The sequence below is a fragment of the Rhinatrema bivittatum genome, chromosome 10 (assembly GCF_901001135.1).
Source record: "Rhinatrema bivittatum chromosome 10, aRhiBiv1.1, whole genome shotgun sequence".
Lineage (NCBI taxonomy): Eukaryota > Metazoa > Chordata > Amphibia > Gymnophiona > Rhinatrematidae > Rhinatrema > Rhinatrema bivittatum.
This window is the reverse complement of record NC_042624.1, coordinates 59437515-59464925: the sequence shown is the minus strand read 5'-3', so window position 1 is coordinate 59464925 and position 27411 is coordinate 59437515. Positions and strand designations below refer to the sequence as shown.

At 46.1% G+C, this 27411-nt stretch overlaps 1 long non-coding RNA gene across 1 annotated transcript; it reads left to right on the top strand.

Moving 5' to 3' along the window:
• The first annotated feature begins 124 nt into the window (after positions 1–124).
• Positions 125–27411, top strand: LOC115100096. Its single transcript, XR_003858959.1, has 3 exons — positions 125–211; positions 25457–25572; positions 26303–27411. It is a non-coding gene; the product is annotated as an uncharacterized LOC115100096 (long non-coding RNA).

Below are 27411 nucleotides of genomic sequence, written 5' to 3'. Positions count from 1 at the left end.
TCATAGTAGAAATGGGGAGGAGACACGTACGGAAGAGCATGACGTAGGCACGTTTTTTGCTAGCTGGTTAGAGTGTGGCCTTTATCTCTACCTACGAAGGTGTGGTGCTCGGCTGGCGCAAGTCCTTTCAAAGCGTCACAGGGCTGGTTAGAGTTTAGAAAATTCAGAAGTATGCAGACCGTGTCTCCAGGAACACCTTCGTTTGTTGCTGGTAAAGTTACACATGTGCTGTCACTGCTTATAAAAAGTTTACCTGCACATGAGGAGGGCAATTTTCTACAAGCTTATTTCTGTGGGGAAAGCGCTGGTTCACCAGTGGAAACGGCTTTTACCCTCTGCTGTTCTTTGCTAAGGAATTGCTTCCTTGCCTGCTCACGTTGTAATTTCCCCTTCCACCAAAGGCTGGGAATGGCTCAGGGTTGGGGGAGGGGGCGTTACATAGAAACAGAAATGACGGCAGAAAAGAACCAAATGATCTAGCCGGTCTGCCCAGCAAGCTTATGCCAGTATCTGCCGCACTGTGCGGGTTACCCCCATGCCTATCAGTTTAGCAGATAGGCATGGGGGTATCAGTGCCCTCGGATGCTGTTTGAGTCCAATTACCCTTAACCTTTGCCGTGAAAACAGAGAGCAATGTTGGAGTTGCATCAAAAGTATCAGGCTTAGGGCCTCATTTACCAAACATTTTTATCATAGAAACAGATGGGAGAAAAGCCTTAGTAAATCAAGCCCTTACGGGCCGATACAGTAAGGAGCGGTAGGGAGACCTGCATTAGTGCTGGGCGCACCCGCGGTTGCCACACACACAGTCCAGCTCACCTACCGCTCGATACTGTATGTAAATAGCTTGCAAATGCAAGCTGCGTCTAAGAAGCGTCCGTGAAGCATTAGGCCCGCGCAACCCATTTTACTGTATAGAGCGCTATACAGTATCCTGGGTGTGCTGGCCTAACGCTTCACGGACACGCTGGTATCTGTCATTTCAAATGACAGGTACCAGGAAGTGGACGGTTCTCCTACGCTCGGGATTGCCAGTCCTCTCTCCTCTCCTCCCGAAGCAAGCAACGAAAGTGGAAAAAGCGAAAAAAAAAAAGTAGCAAGAGAGAGAGGGGAGAGAGGACGGGCAATCCTACGCTCGGGATTGTCAGTCCTCTCTCCCCTCCTCCCGAAGCAAGGCGCAAAAAGCAGCCTTGCTTTTCGGGAAGAGGGGAGAGAGGACTGGCAGTGAAAAGCAACAAAGCGACTTACTTTTTTTGCAGCCCCCCTCCGGGGACGGACATCGGCGACGAGGGACCGCGGCTCCCCTCCCCTGCCTCCAGCTGCCCGCGAAGATAGACGCATCGCACGGGCGAAAGCAGCCCCTGTGCGTGCAATTGGCCGCTCAAGACGTGACGTCACATGCCGTGACGCTAAACGTTGTGACGTCACATGCCGTGACGCCAAACGTCGTGACGTCACATCTTGAGCGGCCCAATTGCACGCACAGGGGCCGCTTTCGCCCGTGCAATGCGTCTATCTTCGCGGGCAGCTGGAGGCAGGGGAGGGAAGCCCGGTCCCTCGTCGCCGATGTACGTCTCGGAGGGGGGCTACAAAACAAGTAAGTCGCTTCGTTGCTTTTCACTGCCAGTCCTCTCTCCCCTCCTCCCGAAAAGCAAGGCTGCTTTTCGCGCCTTGCTTCGGGAGGAGGGGAGAGAGGACTGACAATCCCGAGCGTAGGATTGCCCATCCTCTCTCCCCTCTCTCTCTTGCAACTTTTTTTTTTCGCTTTTTTCCGCTTTCGTTGCTTTGGGAGGAGGGGAGAGGACTGGGGCTGCCCCGGAGACCAGCACCCATGGACGCGGCCAGGGCAGGTGAGCGGGGGCTGGGGGAAAGTTTGCCGCCTACCCTTACCCCTGCCTCTAACGCAGGGGTAAGGGTAGGCGGTAAGTTAGCAGGTTAAACGCGCGGCAAAACGGCAGGGTAAAAAAGCAATAGTTGGGGCGCGCGTTACTGTGTGGGAGGGAATAGCTAATTCAATCGTTTACATGTAATATACATGCCGCGGGCGGAAGGGGTTACCCGGTGATTTAAGGACGCGGTAAGAGTAGGTTAAAGGGGATTGTGTATCGCAGGAAGGGCTAATGCGGCCGAAAAGTGGGTAGAAAGCAGGTTAGGAGCAGGGTAACCGCGGCCGCACTTTACTGTATTGACCTGTTAGTGATTAAGTGTAGTAAGTGCCGCATCAGCTATTACTCCCATGTTTATTTGTTCCCCAAACCGTAAAAGTCGGAGCCTTTGTTGGTTGCTGTCTGAATCCAATTTCCCTTTTCTCTCTGCCATTAAAGCAGAGAGCAATGATGGGGTTGCAGTAATAGTATCAAGGCTTATTTGTTAAGGGTAACAACTGCCACACCAGTAGTTACACCCATACACTCTTTTCTTTATTTCCAACCTCTAGCCTTTAGGGATTTATAGTGTTGATCCCATGCCCCTTTGAATTCCTTGACTGTTTTCGTCTTTACCTCTTCCAGAAGGGCATTCCAGGCATTCACTACCCTTTCCATGAAGAAATATTTCCTTACATTGGTTCTCCCTGGAGTTTAATTTCATGACCCTTAGTTCTATTGATTTCTTTCCAGTGGAAAAGATTTGACGATTGTGCATCATTAAAACCTTTCAGATATTTGAAGGTCTGTGTCCTATCTCGACTGCACCTCCTTTCTTCCAGGGTGTACTTATTCAGATCCTTCAGCCTCTCCTCATAAGTCTTCCAATGCTGACCCCTCACCATTTTGGCTGCTCTTCTTTGGACTGTCTCTATCCTGGCTTTATCCTTTATGAGATCAGGCACCAGTATTGAGTACTCTAGGTGAGGCCTCACCTAGAGTACTCAATACTGGTGCCTGTACTCAAGGACCTGTACGAGGTCGTTATCACCTTGAGTACTCAAGGACCTGTACGAGGGCGTTATCACCTCTTTTTTTTTTACTGGTTATTCCTTTCTCTATGTAATCCAGCATTCTTCTGGCTGTAGCTGTCATCTTTTCACATTGCTTCGCCATTTTCAGATCATCAGACACTATCACTCCAAGGTCCTTCTCCCATCTGTCTTTCACCGCCCATCACATAAAACTCTTTTGGATTGCTGCACTTCAGATGCATGACTCTGCTCTTCTTGCCATTGAATCCCAGCTGCCAAATCTTTGAAACTCTTTAAGTTTTCTTAAATCACTTTTCATTTTTTCCTTGAGACGTGTCTACTCTGTTGCAGATCTTAGTATCATCTGCAAATAGACAAACTTTACCTTCTATCCCTTCCGCCAGGTCACTCACAAAGATATTGAACAGAATCGGTCCCAAAACCGATCCCTGTGGCACACCACTTAACACCGTTCTTTCTTGAGAGTAGGTTCCAATTACCATTACATGCTGTCTCCTATCAGTCAACCAGTTTGCAATCCTCGCTATTACCTTGGCACCCACTGCCAAGCTTCTCATTTTGTTCACGAGTCATCTATGTGGGACTATATCAAAAGGATTGGAAGATCCTGATTTCTCTCAGTTTCACTATCATGACAATTAGTTCTTTCTCCGCTGCCAGCCAAAGAACTTAAATAGTCAGCTTCCATCTTGTCTTGAAAAGCTAACACTATCCTTTCACTGCATAACCCTGGGACTCTATTGTCAATAATGTATTTTTTGTTGAAGTGTTTTTGGATTTCAGCACCGTTACTCATTGATCAATTAAGAGGTTTTTCTACCATCTTCTTCTTGGGCTTTGTTTCTTCTGCTACATGCATCAGGGAGGTGACCATTGATTTTGAAACTTGGAGATCCTAATTATACATTTCAAGTGAATGAGACTGTCCTTATAAGAAGAACTAAGAGTTTCTCTGGTCTCTCAAGTTGTTCCACATTAAATCTCAAACTCTGTCCCTACAAGGATCCTTAATTCCATCGACTGCACATGAGATCTGCTCAGGAATCCCCTCAATTAATGATCAAGATTGATAATCTTTCTATGACAGTGAAAAAGAGAATGGAATATCTGCACTATAATTGTGCAAATCAAAAGTTTTCTTTTGAGAATCCATTGAAGAGCCTCTTGCTTGGGAGACAGGAAATAAAAGCCAAGAGAGATCTAGCTAGTATTTTATTGGTTGAGATTTCCCTCTTCTATGATTGGAAACTAGTTCTGCCTAAGTCCATGCCATGTGTTCTGTGGAAAGTATGTGAGGGACTAATAACTTTGTTCAAACCACCTAGTATCAGGTTTTCAATGAAAGACAAAATCCATTACTATGAGCCACTATAACGTGGATTGTCAACCTAAGAATCTAATTCCCTTCTTGGGCCTTAGTAAAATGGGTTATTTTCATCTATAATCTGTTCTGCAAAAGCCTGCGTTCCACTCTATCTGTCAATCCCAAGTCCATGCAGCATTTACCGTCAAGGGATACAAAGATATTTTCTTCAAGATCAGCTTTACCATTGTCTGAGTATTATCTATTATGGTTCCTAACTACACAGACTTGTTTCCAGTACCATTGGCTATCCAAGAGCTAATCCGTTTGTAATCCTGCAAGTTTTGGCTACTCGTTTTCCTGGTACAACACTTCCAGTACTAAAAGGATCTAGCAATGATGCTCTAATTAACTACCTCTGGTGTTGCAAATATAGCAAGAGGACAACAACTCTAATATGTTCCACACTTCTGTTACAACCAAGTGAAAGCCTAAAGAATCGGACCAATATTCCTAGATGCTACTGTTATGCCTGCGCCTTCAGAAATCTGAGTTATGCCTTCATCAGGTTTTAATTAAGTTTGTGTCCAGTATTCAGTTATGTTCTTCAGTATGTTCCAAACGTTTCCTTGCTTCAGCTCCTAAAAACAAGCATCTTTAGATCTTGTGTTTGGACCCTCGATTTCCCCAGCTGGTATAGAAGATATACCTTCGTGTCCTCAGCAACCAAAGACAAGAGGCTGAGGAGGGGGTGCTGTTGCGACAAGCCCGCAAGCAGTCTCACCTCTCACCAGCCCCCCACCGCCATTGGAGCCGTGGCCGATGCCACCGATGCCTATTTCTCTGCGTCCTGAGTGCCGCCGACTCCTCCAGCCCATGAGGCCCGGGTGCCGCTGATGCTTCCGGCCCTCTTGTGCGGCTGGAAGACGCTGTCAGGATCTTCCACGCACCTGAGTTCCGTTGCCACCGCTGGCTGCCATCACCCCTTCGTCATGGCAGGCCTGACACCGCTGCCAACTCTGTCTTCGTGGCTGGATGCCACTGCTGCCACTCCTGCCCTAACACTGGCTCCTGCTTAGGTGCATGCACCTAAGCAGGAGCCAGTGAATTTAAAGGGCCTGCGGCGGAAAAAGCCCCGCAGCCAATGATGATGTCACCGCCTCGTCCTGTCTTCAGCCCTATAAAAGGGCTCTTCATCAGTTCCTCTGGGCCATCGCAAGGACTGTTCATGGTTGTCCATGGTTTGTCTTCCATGGTCATCGCTCTGTCTTGATGGTCTTCATGTTATTCGTTGGATATTCCTGATCCTCTTGTTCCTGTTCCAAGTTCTGGTTCCATGTTCCTGGTCTCCTTGTTCCTCGTCGGAGCTCCTTCATGTCGACTGTTCCATGTTCCAGGTCTCTCGTCAGTTCCTCGTCCAAGTCTTCTGAATGTCTGCCTCGTCTGAATCTTCAATCAAGTTTCTGATGTCTGGTCTTTGTTACAAGGTCAGCCTTCTGGACTTTCCCTCGTCCTTCCTCCAGGTGTTCCAGTGTCGTGGTTCTTGAGGGCGCTTCATGGCACAGGGCCTGATTCCAAATCTGTCTTTGCTGGAACAAGTCCTCGGAGTCCACCCTTGTTTTTAGAGTTCCAAGTCAAGTCTTGAGTTCCTAGTCATGTTCTTAGTTCTGGGCTTGTGGATCTTGTCCTGCCAGCAGACCTCCTTGTTCCTCATTCCAAGCCTTGTTCCAAGCCATCTTCCTTGTTCCAAGCCATGTTTCTCGTTCCAAGTGATATTCTGATGTGTCTGACTCCAAGTCTCAGTCCTGAGCCTGTCCTACTCCCCGTGTAGTCCGCAACCAAAGGGAGCTGTGTAGGGCACACTGAGGTGCAGTGCCCCAGGAAGCTGAACTGTTCCTGAACCTAAAGCTTCGTCTCAAGCTCCAAGTTTCCAGAGTCTCCATTTCAAGCTCCAAGTCTCTAGAATGTTCATCCAAGTTCCATGCCATGTCCTGTCCTTAGCCTTCGTCTGTCCTGACACACAAGCCATTCCCAAGCGGCAGGTCCAAAAGGGCTATTGAGTGGCCAGAGGGCTACCCCAGAGACCAGCATTGCGTTGTTGGGTCTCACTCCTTGTGTACAGGCTCAGTGGAGGCCTGAATGTGCCTTGTTCTTAGTTCCAAGTTATGTTCCAAGTTCCAAGCTACGTTCTAAGCCTAGGCCATGCCTGGATATGCTCACCTTCCATGGTGTCTACCTTGGAGCCTCGTCTGAGGTTGCACTGTGGTTCAAGGGCTCACTTTCTCTTGAGCAAGTGACCACATCCCTGCGATCACAATAACAGGAACCTTGTGGCTATGTCTTTTGGTAACACTATACCACTGTACTATATTAGTCTCTGTCTCTGTATTACATGCTGGACTTACAAAACCAGTTTGAGGTGACCTCTTTACATAATGGTTTTGGAAGACAACACAGCAATGTTTGTTTTAGAAACGGTTTACTTTTCCTTTTTCTTGAAGCTTCCAGCCCACCATTATATTTCTCGCACTGAAGCTGATGCGCATTCCTGATCCAGCCAGGCAAACTGACAACTAACTCATTGTTTTCTCTCATGTTTTATCAATAACCTCCAGAGACAGATCATTCTACTTTCTTCAGCAGTGACAAATTATAATATTCTTTCTACTGATATATCGATTCAGTAGTAGTGGAAAAATCCAGCTGCAGACTCAGTTATTATGTTAGATTCAGCTGTTAGCATGAGGAAGTGGAGTGAGTGGTCTCCAGTTCCCTGCAGCACCTCGCCAGGCTTGACCTCTAGAACAGGTGAGAGCCTGAGAGTTGCTCAGATCAGGTTTTGAAGTTTGGAGCGGGAAAGTTATGCTCTGATCCTGATGAGTACTGATCTTGGCAGCTGTGTAGCACTCTCTCTCACACACACACGAATACATGCACAAAATTTGCCAGCCAGATATATGCATATTTTGTAAGGTGCATCCACAATCATACACAGCCACACACTCACTGTCAGGGGATGGAAGCTACTACACTGATTAAGAGTTTGCAAGTAGGAGCATTATGCTTTTTACCTCTTTTGCATTGTAAGTCAGCTGGCACATTGTAGCATGTGACTTGCCACACAATGATCAAATAACTCCCACTCAGTCTGTACCAAAACAATGCACTGTAATATAAACTCAGATTTTTCAAGAACTATTTATTTAATGAAGTAAAATCAGATGAAATATGCCAGAAGAGGTTAATCCCACTGGGTGAACTGGACCTAAGAAAGTCATCACATGCCCAATGGTGTCTGTACCAAGAAATGTGCCACATTTGTGGCTGGGGCACCATGTTCAGTCAGAATGGCCAAAGAATAAATGCAGGCTAGGCTCTGGCTGAATATGAAGGAACTTTATAAAATCACACAGAAAAACACTTCACAGCTTATCAACAAAAGAAGCCGTATCTCTTGGTCTGGGCCTTTCCTAAGGTTCCTCCAGTTTTCCCTGGAATCTCCTGTTCCCTCCTAGGCCTAGTTAGATATATATCTTCTCAGGGACCTCCTTCCAGACCAGGATTCCCTGTTGTCTGGGGTTAAGGTGGACAGGGATAGATCTCTGGATCTGGTCCCTAAGGTATTCTGGGGTTTTCGTGTATTTACACCTTCCCTCTCAGCTCTTGCCCTTACTAAAGGTATACTCTTAAGAAGACTCCTGTTTGTCTGTTTGCTCCTCATCCTATGCTGAGGCTGCTTAACCCATTTAAGATTTCCCTTCCCCAAGTTATTTGGGAAACTGTTCCAGGGTTCATGGGGTATCAGCTGTTCCAATCTGGCTTGACTGCCTATAAGATGATCTTATAGTGTTTTGAACTAGGGACAATCTTTCCCCGAAAACCATTGGACAAAAGAACTCGGGGGAAGTACCCTTGAGTCTACCAGGGATTGGGTGGAAACGTCATCCAGCTCCACCTGGATCACAAATTCTTTAAGTTCCCAATATGGGATACCTACCAATTTACAGCTTTGAAGTTTTGCGAAAGTGTTTGCCCAGTCCTCTTCCCACTTTTCATTCTCATTCTGGGGCTGTCCCCCGCAACCTGTTCCTTCTTGCATTATGCTAGCTTCCGCTCCCACACAATGTCCAGCACTATCCGCCCAGTACAATGTTTTTGGAATGAGTGAGCTAGAAATATTTTTAAATAAATAAATGTCTTCAAGCTATGGACACTCTTCAACAATGTGGTCCTCTGTCTTATTGTAGGTGCAATTCTGTTTAACAGTACCCATTCCTCCCAAGGGCTCTTCATTTTCTTCTTTTCCATATGAGCAATGTTCTTCCTTATGTCCACAACCCACACAAAGGGCACAGAAGAAGAAAGTATCTACACTCCTGTTACTGGGTTGTACCAGTTCCTCCAAGACCCCCTTGTTCTATTGCCTTGAGGATCGACCAAGCTTGGAAGACCTTCCTTTGTCCACATGGACTTTATTCTTTAGTACCAGCTGTGTCACCATGTGGACATCGATTGCTTCGCTTTGTCATACTGGTAGTCTCGGCCAAGTGACCTCTCTTTCCACAATTGAAGCAAGCGGGAGAAGGTATGGCCTGGGTGCCTGGCCCAGTCTTCAAACTGTCCACTTCAGAGGGACATTGCTGGGGGCTTCTGCTCTTATTACTGCACCACAAAGCCTGTGTGGGCTGCCTTTTTAGCCTCCACATCACTTCAGGCATCAACAGGTCCTGGTGGAAGGTATCTGCCACTTCTGGTGCTTTTTCCAAAGTGAGCCTGGGATGCCAAGAGACCCAATTCTGCAGGGGCCAGTCGAGCCCGTTTAGGAACTGTTCCAGAAGCATCTGATTGGCTACCTTGAGGGCCAGTCTTTGCCTCCGATTGTAGTCATTTCCATCTAGCATCTTTGGGTCGGTGAAATAGGTTTTGGAGACTTTCCCCGGCTGCATAACGCCCCACCAAAACTGATGCCAGAAGGTTTCTGAAGTATATCCTGCCCTTTCTAGGATGGAAGTCTTGATGCATAGGTAGCCTTTCCCTCTAGATTGGCTGCTTGAAAGACCATTTGACTTTTGCTTGTAAGCAAATTTGCCTTTAGAAGTTTCTCAAGAAGATCTCCAAGTTCTCCCCTGCCTTTATCTTAAACAGGATGGGAGGTGAAGGATCCACCCGGGTTGGGGCAGCTTTGAACAGCTTTCTGGAGCTGCTGCTGGCTTTCCATCAGGACTTGTATCACCCGCTCTGTGTTGGCTTATTAGTCCTGGTTACTCAATGAATCCGTGCTCCCGAGCACCTGCGCAAGACTTTTCTTTTTTTCTTGAAAACCAAACCCTGCCTGTTCAGCACTGACACACTGTTAATTTCCTCTCTACAGGCAGAATTATTCTCCTTAGCCTGTGTAAATCCTTCTCCTAGGCAGTTGCTGTCTCTGGGTCCCAGGAAACAGGAAAAAGAAAAAAAAACATTTTGTCTGTTTGGCATGGGTTTCTGCCTGTGTAAGCGTAGCTCAGAAATCCCACTTTTGACACCATATGTGGCACTCACCTTGTACAGTCAGAATGGCCAGAGAATAGCTACAGGCTAGGCTCTGGCTGAGAATTCAGGAACCTTATTAAGTCAAAACAGAAAAACCCTCTGCATATCTCCACAGTTTATAAACAAAGGAAGCAGTATCACAACTTACCGTCTCTTGATCTGGGCCTTTCCTGACATTCTTCCTGTTTTCCCCAGGGCCTCCTGTGCCCTCCTGGGCCTGGCTAGATATACATCTTCCCAGGTGCCTCCTCCCAGACCTGGATTCCCTCTTGTCTGGTGCTTAAGATGGACTGGGCCAGATCTCTTGATCTGGTCCCATAAGGTATTCTGAGGTTTTCTTGTTTATACCAATTCACAGTGGCATATCACCTTCATTAAAGGCAGAACATAAGTTCAGATGTAGAATATAAAACGAGATTGGCACCAAGAATTACACACCTGGGATTTTTTTTATTCTTATAATCACAGAATAGGAAAAAGTCCTGTTTGAATAAGAATCCTAGTCTTTCCAAAAGTGCCATAAGTTAGTTTAAATCCTTCTAGAACACTAAAAACTGTGTCAAAATTGTCCTGAAAATTTAAGCCATCCAGAATTTTGCAGGCTAGCACTGCCCAACACTTCAGGGACTGGCATTCACAAAGTACATAAAAGATACTCCTCTAATTTTCAAAACAGACTCACCTGCCAATTTCAAAACTGCCAGTTTAGAAAAGAAACAATGGAAAAATGATTGTGCAAGCTCTATTGCAAATGTATACATGCCCTGTCAAGTTTTCATTTTGTAATATTCTCCTTTTTTTTCTCTCTTATTTATCCTGCCTGCTTTACTAAGCTTTTCTTCTAATGGCCATAAAGTGGAAGAAAAATCTTAGTTGATCAGGGGCCTTAATTCCCCACTGCCTTTTCTCACTGTGAGTTTTTACTCTTGCCTCACTTTCCTGCTTAAATAAATATTTTTGTCTTTGCAAAAGAAGAGACTGGTGTTACTATTCTGTTGTTGGAGTTGCTAGAAGAGTAGCAATCAGTTGTCTGATAGACTGCTGGAGTAGCAATCTATTGGTATTTGGGATAGTTGTGGGTGGATCCTTGGGCTGGTGGCAGATGACCACGCCCCCGGGGGGGAGATCCCGAGAGGGACCACCAGTTAGGCTTAGAGTATGGAGACAGACACACACTAGTACTTTTATTAAACAGGATTTGAAACCACCAGAGGTGGCAGTAGTGAGCTGGAATGCCCGGCTGGGCTGTTGTCCCTCAGATACTGGACAGCGATCCCTGGATGGCTGAGCTGTAGAGAAACTGAAGATAGTGAGTAGGCAGGGTATGCAGAGTTCTTGTACAGGAGCTAGGTGGTAACACTCACACAGTGGTCTCATGGAAGCTCAGGAGCTGGAGTAGATAGGCCCTCGAGGAGCGAGTACCTGGTTCCAGGGAAAGCTCTGAGAGAGCGATGGTAACTCACTGAGGTAGTAGGCAGTGATTGCTTCCAGGCAGAAAAGAATCATCAAGTCCAGGAACGAGGGCCCTCTAGGAGCGAGTACCGGTTCCCGTCTGTAACCTGAAAACAGAGAGAGAGAGCGAGGCCCCCGAGGAGCCTTGGTAAGTCCGAGGAAGCAGAGCAGCTTAGGAAGGCTTAGAGAGTCCTTAGCGAATCCCATAGCGTATCCTTGCTAACTCGATTAGTTAACGTTATCAAAGACCTTTAAATATCCGAAGCAGATGACATCATCTCAGGGGGACGCCCCTGAGGTTCACGCCCTTGCTGGTACTTCAGTCGGGATGCACGTGTGCGCGCCCCTAGGCATCAGAACAACATGGCGGAGTTGCAGCGTCGAGCCGGTCCAGGGATGCCGGAGAGAGTTGGCAGGGAGACGCCGCGGCAGCCAGCCTTCCTTCAACCCCGGAGGGAGTCGCCACAGAGGTAAGGTGGGCGGAGCAGAGATGTCGGGCAGCGATGGTCACAACAACTGGACCTCAATCACTATGGATAGACATCATTTACAGAAAAAAAGGTTTGAATGGAATAAGTGAAAGTGGACAAGGTAGTGGGGCCAGATGTATATTAAGAAAATTCAAGGAGGTTCTGGCAGCTCTACTCTGTCTTTAGAAATGGGTAAATTAATGGAGTCACTCATAAAGAAAAGGATCCTGGAATATCTTGAATCCAATGGACTACAGGATTCAAGGCAGCACCATTTTACAAGCGTGAGAAGATTTATATCACATCTGATCAATTTATTTGATTGGTTGACCAAAGAATTAGATTAAGGATGAACACTGAATGTGGTATATTTGGATTTTAGTAAAACTTTTGATATTATCGTACATAAGAAGCTCATACATAAATGGAAGAGTCTAGGGGTGGGCCCAAAGTTGGTAGATTGGGTTAGAAACCGGCTGAGTGATAAGCACTAAAGATTAATGGTAAATGCAGTTCACACAAAGAAAAGAGAGATTATCAGAAGAGTGCTTCTGGGTCAGTTCCGTATCCTGTTCTGTTTAATATTTTCATAAATGATATTGCAGAAAGTTAGTAAATACAGTTTTTATTTTCTGGATAATACTAGGAACCTGCAGTAGAGTGGACACTTCTGATGGAGTAAATAAAATGAGGAGCAATTCAAGAAAGCTTGAGGAATGTTCAAGTGATTGGCAACTAAGACTCAATGCAAAACGTATAGTCATGCAAATGGAGTATAGAAATCCAAGGGAGAAGTAAACAGTAGGAATAAGCCATTGAAACAAGAAAGAAATCTTGAGGTGATCTTATTTGCTGATCTCAAGGCTTCAAAACTGTGTGATAAGGCAATGGCCAGAGCCAGAGAAAAACTAGAAAGCATAGATAAGACTATAAGCCAGGAATGGAGAATCTTGTATTGCAAATGGGTTGCATTACGAATCAGCTGTTTATGGGGTGGGGGGTAGGGAGTGAGGGTGATGGAGGAGCAAGTGAGGGCGATGGGCAGGAGCTCCTGTTGCAATTAGCTCTTTCTGGGATCTTGTGGGCTGAATGAAACTGAGCAATGGGAAAGAGTAGAAAAAGGGAGGTGATAGTGCTTCTCTTACAAGTTATTGATGAGATCTCATCTAGTGTGATGTGTAATTTAAGAAGCCATACCTCCAAAATGATATAGGCAGAGCAAAAGCAATCTGAGGGCTACTAAAATAAGTGAGGTAAATAGGTGCGCCTATTTTGCATAGGCCGCCGGTGCACGCAAAGCCCCGGGACGTGCGTAAGTCCCGGGGCTTTGCTTGGGAGGCATGTCGGGGGCGATGGGGCGGGTCCGTGGCGTGGCTGCAGGCTTGGTTTCAGCCCGGGGGCGTTCCGGGGGCGTGGCCGCGGCCTTCAGACCAACCCCCAGACTGGAACACGGCTGCTGGCAGCCTGATCACGCGCGTGAGTTACGCCTGCCTTGGGCAGGCGTAACTCACGGAATAAAGGTGGGGGGGTTAGATAGGGCTGTGGGGGTGGGTTAGGTAGGGGAAGGGAGGGAAAGGTGGGGGGGGAGGCCAAAAAAAGAAGTTCCCTCCGAGGCCGCTCCGATTTCGGAGTGGCCTCGGAGGGAACGGAGCCAGGCTGTGCGGCTCGGCGCGCGCAGGTTGCAGATTTTGCGCAGCCCTGCGCGCGCCGACCCCGGATTTTAACAGATACGTGCGGCTACGCGCGTATCTGTTATTGTGCGTATTGTCATGTGCGTAAACTCTGGTATGCACCAAAGTGCTGGGCCTCTCAGAAGGGGCAGGGTCTGGGCAGGGGTCTGGCTGGGAGAGCGCACGCCAGAGGCTGGCCAACGCCAGAATCTACTGCTGCACCTTTGGAACAGCAAGGTAAAAAACAACAAAAATTATAGCTAGGAAAGGGTTAGGGGTCGGGGAAAAGAGGAGAGGGGAAAGGGTAGGAAGGTTAGGTAGAGTTATAGGGAGTTGGGGAAGCCCTTCTTGCATTACTGCGTGTTGTCTTTTAAAATTCCATCCCCTACGCGCGGAGGACGCCACCCACCCACTCATGCACACGCGGATGTTGAAATCCAATGCACATGTGTGCGTGGATATCGTATTTTATAACGCGCGTACCAGTTATAAAATAGCCAAGTCCATGTGCTCACATTTTTTTTTTTTTTTAAATCTACCCCACTATGCACAGTATACCTAATCAAAAAAGAACAAGGTGTGTTGGTGAGGAATGTGTCCTCAAAACAATATGTAAATGCTAAGACATAAAAAGTCATAAAAAATATTAAACAGGGAAGATCCAAGATGGCCGCCACACGGTGAACACGGAAACGAACTAGCTCCGTGTTTTCATTTCTCCTACCTTGCTTAAGATTTCCCTGAGAAGAATTTTTCTTATTTTTTATTTCAATGCCTCATACTAAGCGCAAGGCCAGGATAAGAGAGGTTTCGGCCTCGACTCCTGTATCATCTTTTCGTCAGACGCGGATCGAAGAAGCGTTTCCTGGTTTGCAGAGTGAGCCGGTGAGGGGTGCCGCTGGCATGGATGGCGATGAGCGGATGCCACACGCCTTGGCCGATGAGATTTCTCTTAGTCCCGGCGTGCCGACAACTCCCTCTCTCTCCTGCAAACCCCCGATGCAAGGGGAGATGGAACAGCTGCAGGAAGTCTCGCCGAACCAGCCCTCGGGAACAACGGAGGACCCCCAGAGAAGCGGCATAGATTCTACGCCGGCTTCGGTGAGCCTGGAGAGTACAGGCTCCAGGGAATGAGAGTCTGGTTTGGAACGAGACGTGCGAGATGAGGAAGGCCTTCTGGACAAAGGAGGTGAGAAAAAAGGATTTTACGTAGTGTTGAAACATCCATTAAGCGTTCCAGAAAAAATAACCTCTGAAGAAATATGGAAGGCATTAACAATAATGAATAAGGCTATAGTGGATTTAACAAACGCAGTAAAATTGAACTTAGAGAAATCTAATGGTCTGGACATGAGAGTTCAGACAATTGAATCTACAGTTGTGAATGTGGAAAAAGATATTAGAAATATAAAAGAAGTTCAGGTTAATCTTATAAAGTCTGAATCATACGTGAATGGAAAACTGGATTTCCTGGAGAATCAGATGCGGAGAAATAACTTAAGAATCTTGAATTTCCCAAAAACAAAATGGATGCCACTAAAGGACTTAATTAAGAGCTATTTTATTAATATCTTGACATTTCCAAAGGAGAAAATGCCTACAGTGACAAGAGTATATTATACCCCTGGAAAATGAGCTGGAGATTATTCCCCTTCATCAACAACACCAAAGGTTTTATTCCCAATATTTCCTCATTCCAAAGAAGTCGGGGGGCCTACGACCCATTCTAGATCTCCGACTACTCAACAGACACATACAGAGAGAGAAATTCAATATGATTTCTCTCAAAAATACCCTACCGCTGATTCAGCACAATGATTGGCTATGTTCCATCGACCTGAAGGATGCATATTCCCATATACCAATTCACCTGTCTTCTTGGCGTTACCTTTGTTTCCAAGTTCGGGATATACATTACCAATACAAGGTTCTCCCATTTGGCCTATCTTCAGCCCCAAGAGTATTCACCAAATGTCTAGCAGTGGTGGTGGCTCACCTCAGGAAACTTTCGATCCAAATATTTCCTTATCTGGACGACTGGTTAATAGTAGCATCGGATCAGTCTACACTGAGAGATCATATGATACGCACGATAGAATACCTTCAGAGGTTGGGATTTCTTATCAATTTCGAGAAGTCTCACCTACAACCGACTCAGATACTTCAGTTCATAGGCGCTCTCATACACACAGTCAAACAGAGAGCGTACTTTCCTCAAGACAGGATGCAGAACATACAATCATTGGCACACAGCCTACTTCACAGAAACCGAGCATCAGCACGCCAGGTTCTACAACTTCTGGGTCATATGGCAGCAGTGATCTATATGGTTCCTCACACCAGACTTCACATGTGCCGCTTACAATGGGGTTTAAAGACTCAATGGTCTCAATTCATACAGCCACTCAGCACCAGAATTCAAATTACAAATGCAATGAAAGAGGACATTCGATGGTGGCTCCTTCCCAAGAACCTTTCCTCGGGAGCTCCATTCTGTTTACCGCCTCACCAGATAACTCTGACCACAGATGCCTCCAACAAAGGTTGGGGAGCACATCTGGGCGAACTGAAAACTCAAGGTCTGTGGACCCCTCAGGAATCTATATATCAGATCAATCTCCTGGAACTAAGAGCCATTTGGATGGCACTTCAAACGTTCTCGGATCAGATAAAGGGATTAAGGCTCATGGTATATACAGACAACCAGGTAGCCATGTTTTACATAAACAAGGAAGGAGGGTCCGGTTCCTGGACTCTCTGCCAGGAAGCAACACGAATTCTACATTGGACAGTCAAAGACCAAGTGTCAATTCAAGCAACGTATCTTCCAGGTCTGGACAATGTAACAGCAGACCGTCTCAGTCGGATTTTTCATCCACACGAATGGACCTTAAATCCAGAGGTGGCGCAAAACATCTTCAAACAGTGGGGGTTTCCCAAACTAGATCTTTTTGCCACGGAAGCAAACAGACAAGTCCAAACCTTTTGCTCAATTTACCCCAGCAATCGAAGGATGGCTCCACATGCCTTTCTCATTCCATGGACGCCAGGCTTGATGTATGCCTATCCACCCATTCCACTCATTTCTCGAACAATTCAGAAATGCATCCAGAACGTGTCAGACATGATTTTAATAGCTCCGGCGTGGCCGAGACAGCCCTGGAACGCATATCTCGTGAAACTTTCCATTCATCCACCGATAATGCTACAAAACCTTCCACATCTTCTGACACAGGAAGGGGGCTCATTACTTCACCCCATGAATCAATCACTTCATCTCACAGCGTGGAGATTGAAAGGCAAATACTAACTCCCTTAGGCTTATCTTCTCATCTAGAGGATATTCTTATTGCATCACATAAACCTTCAACCAGACGTAACTACAAAGGAAAGTGGCAACGTTACTTGGACTGGTGTACTCCAAAGAACATAAACCCTTTCTCATCCACTGCCACTCAATTACTGCAATATCTGCACACACTCTACGAAGCAGGACTAGCCACCACTTCGGTGCGAGTTCATATCAGTGCTATAGCAGCTTTTCATGAACCTTTTAATAACCTTCCAATGTCTAACCATCCGTTGATATCTAGATTCATGAAGGGAATGATCCGGCTACGGCCACCGGTGACAAAGCCCCCAATTCCATGGGACTTAAATGTAGTGCTGGAACAACTAATGCTTCCGCCTTTCGAACCATTAGACTCTAGCCACATCAAATATGTGACATGGAAAACAGTTTTTCTCATTGCCATTACTTCTGCAAGGAGGGTCAGCGAACTACAAGCCTTGGTTCACTACTCCCCTTATCTTGAATTCTACCATGACAAGGTGACACTTCGTCCTCACCCTTCCTTTCTGCCAAAAATTGTAACATTCTTTCATCTTAATCAAACCATAACTCTACCTATTTTTATGCCAAAACCACATAATAACGAGCGTGAAAAACATTTACCCACATTGGACTGTAAGAGAGCGTTGGTTTACTATAAGAATAGGACTCAATCAACTTCGAGGCCTTCTTAACTATTCCTTTCCTTTAACCCGAATGATCCTGGACAACCAGTCTCAAAAAGGACCATAGCCAGTTGGTGTTACGGCTATGGCTGCTGTGCAACCGCCTCACCACCAGGGGTCCCTCTAGAGCTGGCTCTCCTGACAGGCCCAGTCTATCTCCCTTCTCCTCTCTATGTTCTGGGCTTTCCCTTATAACCCTGCCTGACAGTTCCCTCAAGGCTTCGGCATCGAGCTCGCCTGGGCTCCCTGCTCTAGCCTTCCTTGCTTGCTGTGCGTGTGGTCCTTTGACCTTGCTCTGCCTAGCCTTGCCTTGCCTTGCCTTGCCTTGCGTGGCCTTCGGGCCTTCTGTCTTGCCTTGCGTGGCCTTCGGGCCTTCTGTCTTGCCTTGCGTGGCCTTCGGGCCTTCTACCTTGCCTTGCGTGGCCTTCGGGCCTTCTGTCTTGCCTTGCGTGGCCTTCGGGCCTTCTGTCTTGCCTTGCGTGGCCTTCGGGCCTTCTACCTTGCCTTGCCTTGCCTTGCGTGGCCTTCGGGCCTTCTACCTTGCCCTGCCTTGCGTGGCCTTCGGGCCTTCTACCTTGTCTTGCCTTGCCTTGCCTTGCCTTGCGTGGCCTTCGGGCCTTCTACCTTGTCTTGCCTTGCCTTGCGTGGCCTTCGGGCCTTCTACCTTGTCTTGCCTTGCCCTGCCTTGCGTGGCCTTCGGGCCTTCTGTCTTGCCTTGCCTTGCCTTGCCTTGCGCGGCCTTCGGGCCTTCTACCTTGTCTTGTCTTGCCTTGCCTTGCGTGGCCTTCGGGCCTTCTGTCTTGCCTTGCCTTGCGTGGCCTTCGGGCCTTCTGTCTTGCCTTGCCTTGCGCGGCCTTCGGGCCTTCTACCTTGTCTTGTCTTGCCTTGCCTTGCGCGGCCTTCGGGCCTTCTACCTTGTGCTGTGTATGGTCTTCGGACCTTCTGCCCTGCCCTGCCTTGCTTACTGTGCGTGCGGTCCTACGGGCCCTCTGCTCTACTGTCTGTGTGTGTTTGGCCTACGGGCTCTGCCCTGCTTACTGTGTGTGGCCTACGGGCCTTCTGTGTGGGTGTGGCCTACGGGCCTTCTGACCTGCCTTGCCCCGTTTACGGTGTGTGGCCTACGGGCCTTCTGTGTGTGTGTGGCCTACGGGCCTTCTGACCTGCCTTGCCCCGCTTACGGTGTGTGGCCTACGGGCCTTCTCTGTGTGTGTGGCCTACGGGCCTTCTGACCTGCCTTGCCCCGCTTACGGTGTGTGGCCTACGGGCCTTCTGTGTGTGTGTGGCCTACGGGCCTTCTGACCTGCTTTGCCCTGCTTACGGTGTGTGGCCTACGGGCCTTCTGACCTGCCTTGCCCCACTTACGGTGTCTGGCCTACGGGCCTTCTGTGTGTGTGTGGCCTACGGGCCTTCTGACCTGCCTTGCTCTACCTCCTGCCCTGACCCAGCCTGAACCTAGACACTGCTACCTGCCACCTGCCCTGACCCAGCCTGAACCTAGACACTGCTATCTGCCTCCTGCCCTGACCCAGCCTGGACCCAGACCCTGCTAACTGCCGCCTGCCCTGACTCAGCCTAGACCCAGACACTGCTACTTGCTGTCTGCCCTGACCCAGCCGGGACCCAGACACGGTTTCCAGCCATCCCTGTCTCTCTCCACCTGGAGCCACCCTTTTGGGTGGTGTTCACTACCCCTGAACTCAGCCCAAGCGTAACAGTTGGTTATCACAATACATACTTTTTTGCTACAATAAGCGTTCAATAAAACTACTCACAAAGCCTCAAGCGCACCAAATCCGCGCCACCGCAGCATCTGTTGCCCACTTGAACAAAGTTCCCTTAATTGATATCTGCAAAACGGCAACATGGTCGTCCATTCATACCTTCACATCGCATTATTGCCTACAACAGCAAACGACCTCTGATGCGGCACTAGGCACAGCAGTCTTATCATCACTAAAAAGAACATTAGACTGTCTACCACTTCAGGGGTTGATATACAAACAATAAATATACAAGGACATAACCCGGGAGCTTGGGACTCCCAGACAGCATGGGTAATTTAGCCCTGCTATCGACGGGAAAAACAAGTTTGCTTACCGTAAATGGTGTTTCCGTAGATAGCAGGATGGATTAGCCATGCGTTCCCTCCCTCCTCCCTAGACAGTCACATGGAGACAGACATACCTTCTGGACTTACCTCTTGCTTGACTACAAAGAAACTGAAGAGGTGAGGGACCCGCGTGGGAAGATGACCGCGCAGACGCACAGAGTTGAAAACTCTGTGATCAGCTAAGAGAAACTCCGCCTACCCAGGATCGTGGTGCTTCCCAGACAGCATGGCTATTTCCTCCTGCTATCTACGGAAACACCGTTTACAGTAAGCAAACTTGCTTTTATCGCATGCGTTATGACGTTATCGTGGGCTTTGGGCCCTAACACCCACGATAACACCCTAACGCATTTTGATAAATGTCCCCCTCTGTACTGTGTTTCTTTGGCCTTTAAATGGTTAACAATGTGGCACTCTAAGGAGTGTATTTTAAAAGCCTGGCACGTGTCAAAGCAGGGGGATACAAGCAGAAGTTGGGCCTGCGCGTGCTGGGCAGATTTTAAAAGGCACCCGCATATGCACGTATCTCCTGGTACGCACCCAAACATTTTTTTCTGAAAAAGGAGCAGGCCAGGGCATGGGCATTCCAGGAGTTATGAATGAAACCAGGGCATAAATACTTACATTGCACAAGCACGTGCCGGGGTCCCCTACCGCACAACTTTACTTCTGCTATGGATGGCGTGTAAGTACTAAAACAAAAAGGCTAGTCAGCGGGGTTTTAAGTGTCTGGGCTAATGGTAAAAGGGAAGCTAATTAACTAGGGGGTTAAGAAGTCCTATCCTTTACCTGGGCGAACTGGGAACGAACTGGGTAATTGTGTCGGCGCGTGTCTACTAAAATCCCCCCCAAATGACGCGGTAGAGGCGTCATTTGCGCACACGTGCACGTTCATACAAAACCGTGTGCACATGGATCTAAGTATCATCATTGAAAATGCATTGAAATGTTCTGCTCGGTGTGCAGCAGCAACCAAGAAAGCAAATAGAATGCTAGGAATTATCAGGAAAGGAATGGAGAATAAAGCAGAGAATATCATAATGCCTCTGTATCGCTCCATGGTGCGACCTCATCTTGAGTAGTGTGTGCAGATCTGGTCACCACATCTCAAGAAAGAGATAGCAGAATTAGAAAAGGTACAAAGGAGGGCGATCAAAATGATAAAGCGGATGGAACAGCTCCCCTATGAAGAAAGGCTAAAGAGGTTAGGGCTCTTCAGCTTGGAGAAGAGACAGCTGAGGGGAGATATGATAGAGGTCTATAAATTAGTGAATGGAATGGAACGAGTTAACAATCAGTTGTTTATTCTTTCAAAAAGTACAAAGACCAGGGGACACACAATGAAATTACCAGGTAATACATTTAAAATTAAGAGAAAATATTTTTTTACTCAATGCATAATTAAGCTCTGGAATTCATTGCCAGAGGATATGGTGAAAGCTATTAGTGTAGCTGCATTTAAAAAAGGTTTGGACAAGATCCTGGAGGAAAAGTTAATTAACCCTTATGAAGGTAGAGTTGCAGAAATCCACTGCTTATTTTTGGGATAAGCAGCTTGGAATCTATCTACCCCTTGGAATTCTGCCAGGTACTTTTGACCTGGCTTGGCCATCCTTGGAAACAGGATACTGGGCTTGATGGATCTTTGGTCTAACCCAGTATGGCAAGTATTATGTTCTTATGTATGCGCATACAGCCTATTTTATACCATGAGTGCATAAGTTATAAAATGGTTGTATCCTTTGGTGCGAGCTGGAAAACACGCATATATGTGCGTCTGTGCGCTGGTATCAAAGTTACCGTCTATGTATTTTTTTGTACTGGAGATTAGGAAACTTTAGGTATTTAATGATTATGCTAGCTACCAGTTTGAGTTTTCAGTTTTACTGGGACTTCTTGTTTGACATTAGATTAGGTTCAACTTGGAAAAATTGACACATTCAATTTTATTAAACTTTAACAAAGAATTTATTTACTTGCTGTATTGAATTGCTTTATTGGACTAAGATGACTATGCTATTTTTTTTATGAGTCATTTTCTTTGTATATTTTTATGACTAGGATTATGGGCTTGAAAGTTAGAATTATTTCTTTGAATGTCAGGGGAATTTTCCCTATGATAAAGTGTACTAGGATATTTCAGTTTTTTAAAAAGCAAAATGCACACTTAGCATTCCTGCAGGAAACACACTTAACAAAGGAAGAGCATATAAAGTTAAAAATAAAAAAAGTATTGGGTGGGTTAGGTGCTAGCTGCATCTTAGAATTCCAAAAGCAGAGGTGTTTTGTGTTTTGATATATAAAGCACTTCCATTTCAGGATGTCAACACATGCAAGGACTTGGAGGGTCGTTTCATTATAGTTGAGGGGACACTGTACAGCCGCACATTGACACTGGTTAACATAGATAGCCTTAATCTTAATAATGGAGAAATTTCCAATCCTTTTTTAAGGAAAAACATTGTATTAGTTTCAGATAAACCAGTACAACCAGCACAGTGAGGAAAGGGTTTCTGCAGACCCCACTGTGAACAGGAACAGAATAAAATTAAATACCCCTCCCTCCCCCTCCACCCTTCCCCAACCAGTACTCCGAGGCAACAGATGTTCCAAAAGTCGTTGAAAAAAAGACTGAAATATGCAGGACAGGGAGCCCATCCAAAGAAGCCTATGCAAGGTGGGCTATTTCAAGTAGTGTTGAGAATTAAACCGAGCTCTGTGAGGCAGAGACTGATGCGGTCTTTTTCTGCCTTAATTATGGTTAACGTATATTATGCCAACATTGACTGACAAAATCAGACTGGTTTAATTAAAGGTAGGATTTTTATCAGGTGCACAAGACTGTTTAATAATATTCACCTTGCAAAGAAAAATAAGATCCCGGGTCTCATTTTATCATTAGATGCTGAAAAAGGTTTTGACAGAATTTCCTGGAAATATATGTTTTTAATATTGAAGCAACTGGGCCTTTCAGATGCATTTATAGCCTGGATTTGGTTTGCCAAGGGCATAAGTAGTGCTTAATGGATGATGGTCTGGACTTCTCCCTGTACGGAGGGGGACTAGATAGGGTTGTCCTCTTCCATCGCACCTGTTTAATTTGGCATTGGAAGCTTTTGCACAAAAAAAATTGGGAAATTGATAGCAGATCTGGTTTTTGACATGGTCATATTAATGAAAAAATTGCTTTATGTACTGACAATTTTCTTCTATTTCTTACTCCTAAGGAGAAATCAGGCCCTGCCTTACTTAATCTGTTTGAAGGACTACCACACCATTTCAGGGTATAAGATTAATTACTCAAAATCTATAGCACTAGAGATAGGCCCCAAACACATTGAGGCCGATATTCAGCATCACTAAGCCGGATAAGTTCTGACTTATCTGGCTAATTGGTGCAGATTAAATATTTGGTTGAGGTGAGCGACCGCCACTTAGCTGGATATACTTATCCTCCTAAATATTTATCCAGCTAAGTGGTGGAAGGAGATTGAGAGGTTCCTAGATTTAGTGATTCTACTGATATTCAGAGTTAGTTGGATAACTGCTCTAGCTAATTCTCAGATCGATACTCTAAGGCCGCGGTAGAAACAGTGCGGCAGTGTCAGGCGCACCCTCGTTCCCCGCACGCACAGTTCTCTTCACCTACCGCTCGATACTCTCTTCAAATTGCATGCAAATGCATGCCGCGGCTGCGAAGCCTTAGGCAAGCGTTAGGCCCGCGCAACCCATTTTACTGTATAGAGCGCCTATACAGTATCCTGGGTTCGCGGGCTTAACGCTTCACGGCCGCGCTGGTATCTGTTATTTCAAATGTCATTTCAAATGGCATTTGAAATGACAGGTACCAGATGTTCCCCGATGCTCAGCAAACTTTCCCCCAGCCCCCGCTTACCTGCCCTGGCCCCGTCCGGTCTCCGGTGCAGCCCCAGTCCTGTCCCCTCCTCCCGAAGCAAAAAAAAAAAAAACCCGAAAAAGTAGCAAGGCTCGGGCCTGCTACGGTAGTCCCTTCTCCCTTCTCCTCTCCTCCCGATTTCGGCGCTCAAGGCGGCTGGGTGGGCGTGCATTCATCCAGGCAGAGGGAGCCGGCGGCGAAAACGGCCTCCGGCTCCCTCTGCCTGGATGAATGCACGGCCGCCTTGAGCGCCGAAATCGCACGGGCATTCATCCAGGCAGAGGGAGCCGGCGGCGAAAACGGCCTCCGGCTCCCTCTGCCTGGATGAATGCACGCCCACCCGGCCGCCTTGAGCGCCGAAATCGGGAGGAGAGGAGAAGGGAGAAGGGACTACCATAGCAGGCCCGAGCCTTGCTACTTTTTCGGGTATTTTTTTGCTTCGGGAGGAGGGGACAGGACTGGGGCTGCACCGGAGACCGGACGGGGCCTTGAGCGCCGAAATCGGGAGGAGAGGAGAAGGGAGAAGGGACTACCGTAGCAGGCCCGAGCCTTGCTACTTTTTCGGTTTTTTTTTTTGCTTCGGGAGGAGGGGACAGGACTGGGGCTGCACCGGAGACCGGACGGGGCCAGGGCAGATAAGCAATGTTTTTACACTTTTTTTACACCATTTTTTACACTTTATTCCCGTTTTAATTTTCTAACACCACACTAACACCAAGTAGAGGGTAGGCGGTAAACTAACACGTTAAGGCCGCGGCAAAATAGCGGGTTACAAAGGAGATAATCTGAGCGCGCGTCACAGTATCGGAGGGGAATAGCTAATTCCTTCATTATACAGCTAATTCGTTCATTTACATATCATATACATGCTGCGTGCGGAAAGGGTTATGCGTCTGTTTTAAGAAGCGCTAAGGACGCGTGAAACTGGAGACTGTATCGCTGGATCACCTTACGCGTCTGAATTGTGCGCTCCCAGCACGTTACAGTCGGGAAATCTTCAACCGCACGTTACAGTATCGACCTGATAGGCCGCACCACTGAATATATGAGCTAAGTTATCCAGATAGGTTTATCCGGCTAACTAGCTGAGCTGCACAGTGGCTGAATATGGATCTCATTCTTCCTGGCTGTTTAAAAGACTTTGCTGTTATGACCTCTGGATTTACATTCTTAGAGTTGCAGATATATGCTAATACTTCAGAAGTGTATGCTCTGAATTACCTGAAAATCATTAAGAGAAGTAAAATCTGACTTGATTAGATGGACTTCTTTTTCAATTTACTTTCTTGGTAGATACTCTGTGATAAACATGTTGGTGCTCCCTCGCAAGTTATATTTGTTTCAACAGTTTTCCTGCTCTGTACCCCTTAAGGTTGTTTCCTCCATTAGGGGGGCCATTATCTCTTTAATTTGGCAGAGTAAGGTACTACACATAAAATGTTCTACCTTGCAGCAGCCAATGGACTCTGGAGATCTGGATGTTCCTGACTTGTATCTTTATTACCTCTCTGCTAGACTGATTGGGAGTCAAGAATTGGCTGGTCACTGATGCTGTGTTGTTTCACAGGAAAGATTTTGAGGAGACACAGCCTAATGGATATCATTTTGCTGTGCTGCTTAGCTATTCTCCCAAATCCCCCATTATCATGAAGATTCATAGGGCAGTCTAATTATATCATATACACTGAAGATTTGGAATGATGATAACAGAATCCTTGCTGGGGGTTAGCTCATTTTATCCCCTGTTTTCTCCATTTCCAATAACCCTTATTTATATGATGTTCCCTATCTCTGGACTCACAGGCCTAGAATGTGAAGGGGCTGAATTTTCTCAAGCAGATATGGGAGGGAAATGTCTACAAATCTTTTGATGATTTAGTAGAAGAGTTTGGCATACCAACATACTCATTTTCTATACCTACAGCTAAGTAGGGATGTTTACAAACACGGGAGGGAAACAGTTACATTGCGAGGGAAGGATGATTTTGAAAAAATTATCACGAGAAGAGTTTCTGATAAATTTATTTCCCAAGTTTATCATTATTTTAGAGATGTGATAGTGATATTCATAATAATTTGATTAATAGGTGGAATGTTGACTTCTTTCTGAGTCTGGATGCAGACGACTGGCATGCTATCTGGTGTTCTATTCAGAAACTTAAAGGTGAATTTTCAAAAAGCAGAAAAAATAGCAAATATGCATGTAAGTAGCCTCTACGCACATATTCCGTATTTTATAAATGTCAAAAATCCGCATGTATTTTCATTTTTGCATGCACATATATGCATTTAAAAAAGGGGTGGTTCTAGGAATATTCCAAGGCGGGGCCAACACTTATGCACGTAGGTTTTAAAAGACAGGTGTGTATATTTTCCAACTTCTTTGTGTATTTATGCACCTGCTAATTATCTGACATTAAAAGTATTTAGAATTGACTGGGTGGCAGGTCTGGGTAGACTGGGGGAGTACAGGCTGAAGAACCAGGAAGGTCTTGATGACCTGGATAAGGACTGAGTGAACTGGTGAACTAATTGGTAAACTGGTTAATTTTCTCCATTCACACATTTTAAAATTGGCCATGAGGGGCTTGGTCAAGCTATGCTAACGGGCTTATGGCGGGAGCACCTCCTGGCAGCTGGGGGGAGGGGGGGCAAGTTGGTTGAAGGGACACTGCCCAGGGCAGTTGGCATAGCTGGCTCCATGGTGGCCAAATAAGACTTGAGGCCTAGTTGATCCATGGTGGGGCAGCTGGCAACGGTGCACACTTTGGCTTGGCTTGGGTACCACTTGAGAATAGTTCTGTTGTAAATGTAATAAAACTGCAGCCCTATCTTTCCCACTTAAAATGGTGTTTTTGAGGTTGGGTGGAGGAGACAGGGTTAGGGAGCATCTGGACTGCCTGTGTTAATGTGTAACTCTCACTTCTCTCCAGGTGGAAACATCAAACAGCAATTTACTTACTTTTACAAGGGTTCTTCAAGATGGAATTTGGCTGCAAAATTTCTGCACTTTTGAACAGGAGAACAAATCTAATCTATCTCCTGTGTGCTTGCTATTTCTGAGCATGCAATGATTAGGGCACTCAGTAACAATAAACAATACAACCCAGTCAAGGAATTGCTACACATAAGTTTTAACTGAGGCAATCAGATAAGAAAAAGTAGCCTTCACGTTAATATAAGTATGCATGGACTCCAACTAACACTACTGTTTCCACAAAATATGTAGAAATTTGCAGTCCTATAAAGTTAATGAGCTCCAGCTCCTTGGCTTTGCAGGTGAATACCAGTTCTATATCTATAACTAACCATGCTAGAAACCTTGGCATAACAGTAGATTCTAAGTTATCTCTATCAAAACACATATCAGAAACAGTTAAAAAATCATTTTTCAAGATACACATGTTAAAAAAACTAAAGCCACTTCTGCTGTCATCAGACTTCCAAACCGTAACACAAGCTTTAATATTATCAAATCTGGATTATTGTAATGCACTATACATTGGACTCCCACTATCATCTTTACGCCCACTTCAGCTCATTCAGAATGCTACTGCTAGACTGATTTTCAACCTTCCTAAAAGAGAACATATCTCCCCAGTACTCCAACATTTACACTGGCTTCCCATTACTCACCGCATAAAATACAAAATCTTAACCACTATCCACAACCTACTTTATAACCCTAATTCTATATGGCTCTGCTCTATGCTACACATATATAAACCAACAAGACAACTCCGTTCCACAGACAAATGTTTACTGGAAATTCCGTCAGTCAGATCTACTAGCTTAGCCCTAACAAGAAACAGAGCTTTCTCAGTTTTTGGTCCTTCCTTGTGGAACTCTATACCAGACAGTATCCGAATGACATCTAATCGAAATGAATTCAAGAAGATGGTTAAAACCTTTCTATTTAATGAAGCATACAATCTCAGTACCACCATTTAAATGTTTACTCTGAATTACCTATATCCGCTTGATACTTGTAAAGAAAGATTTATTTTGTTTTATTGTGTCTTATGTTCAAATTGTTTTTATT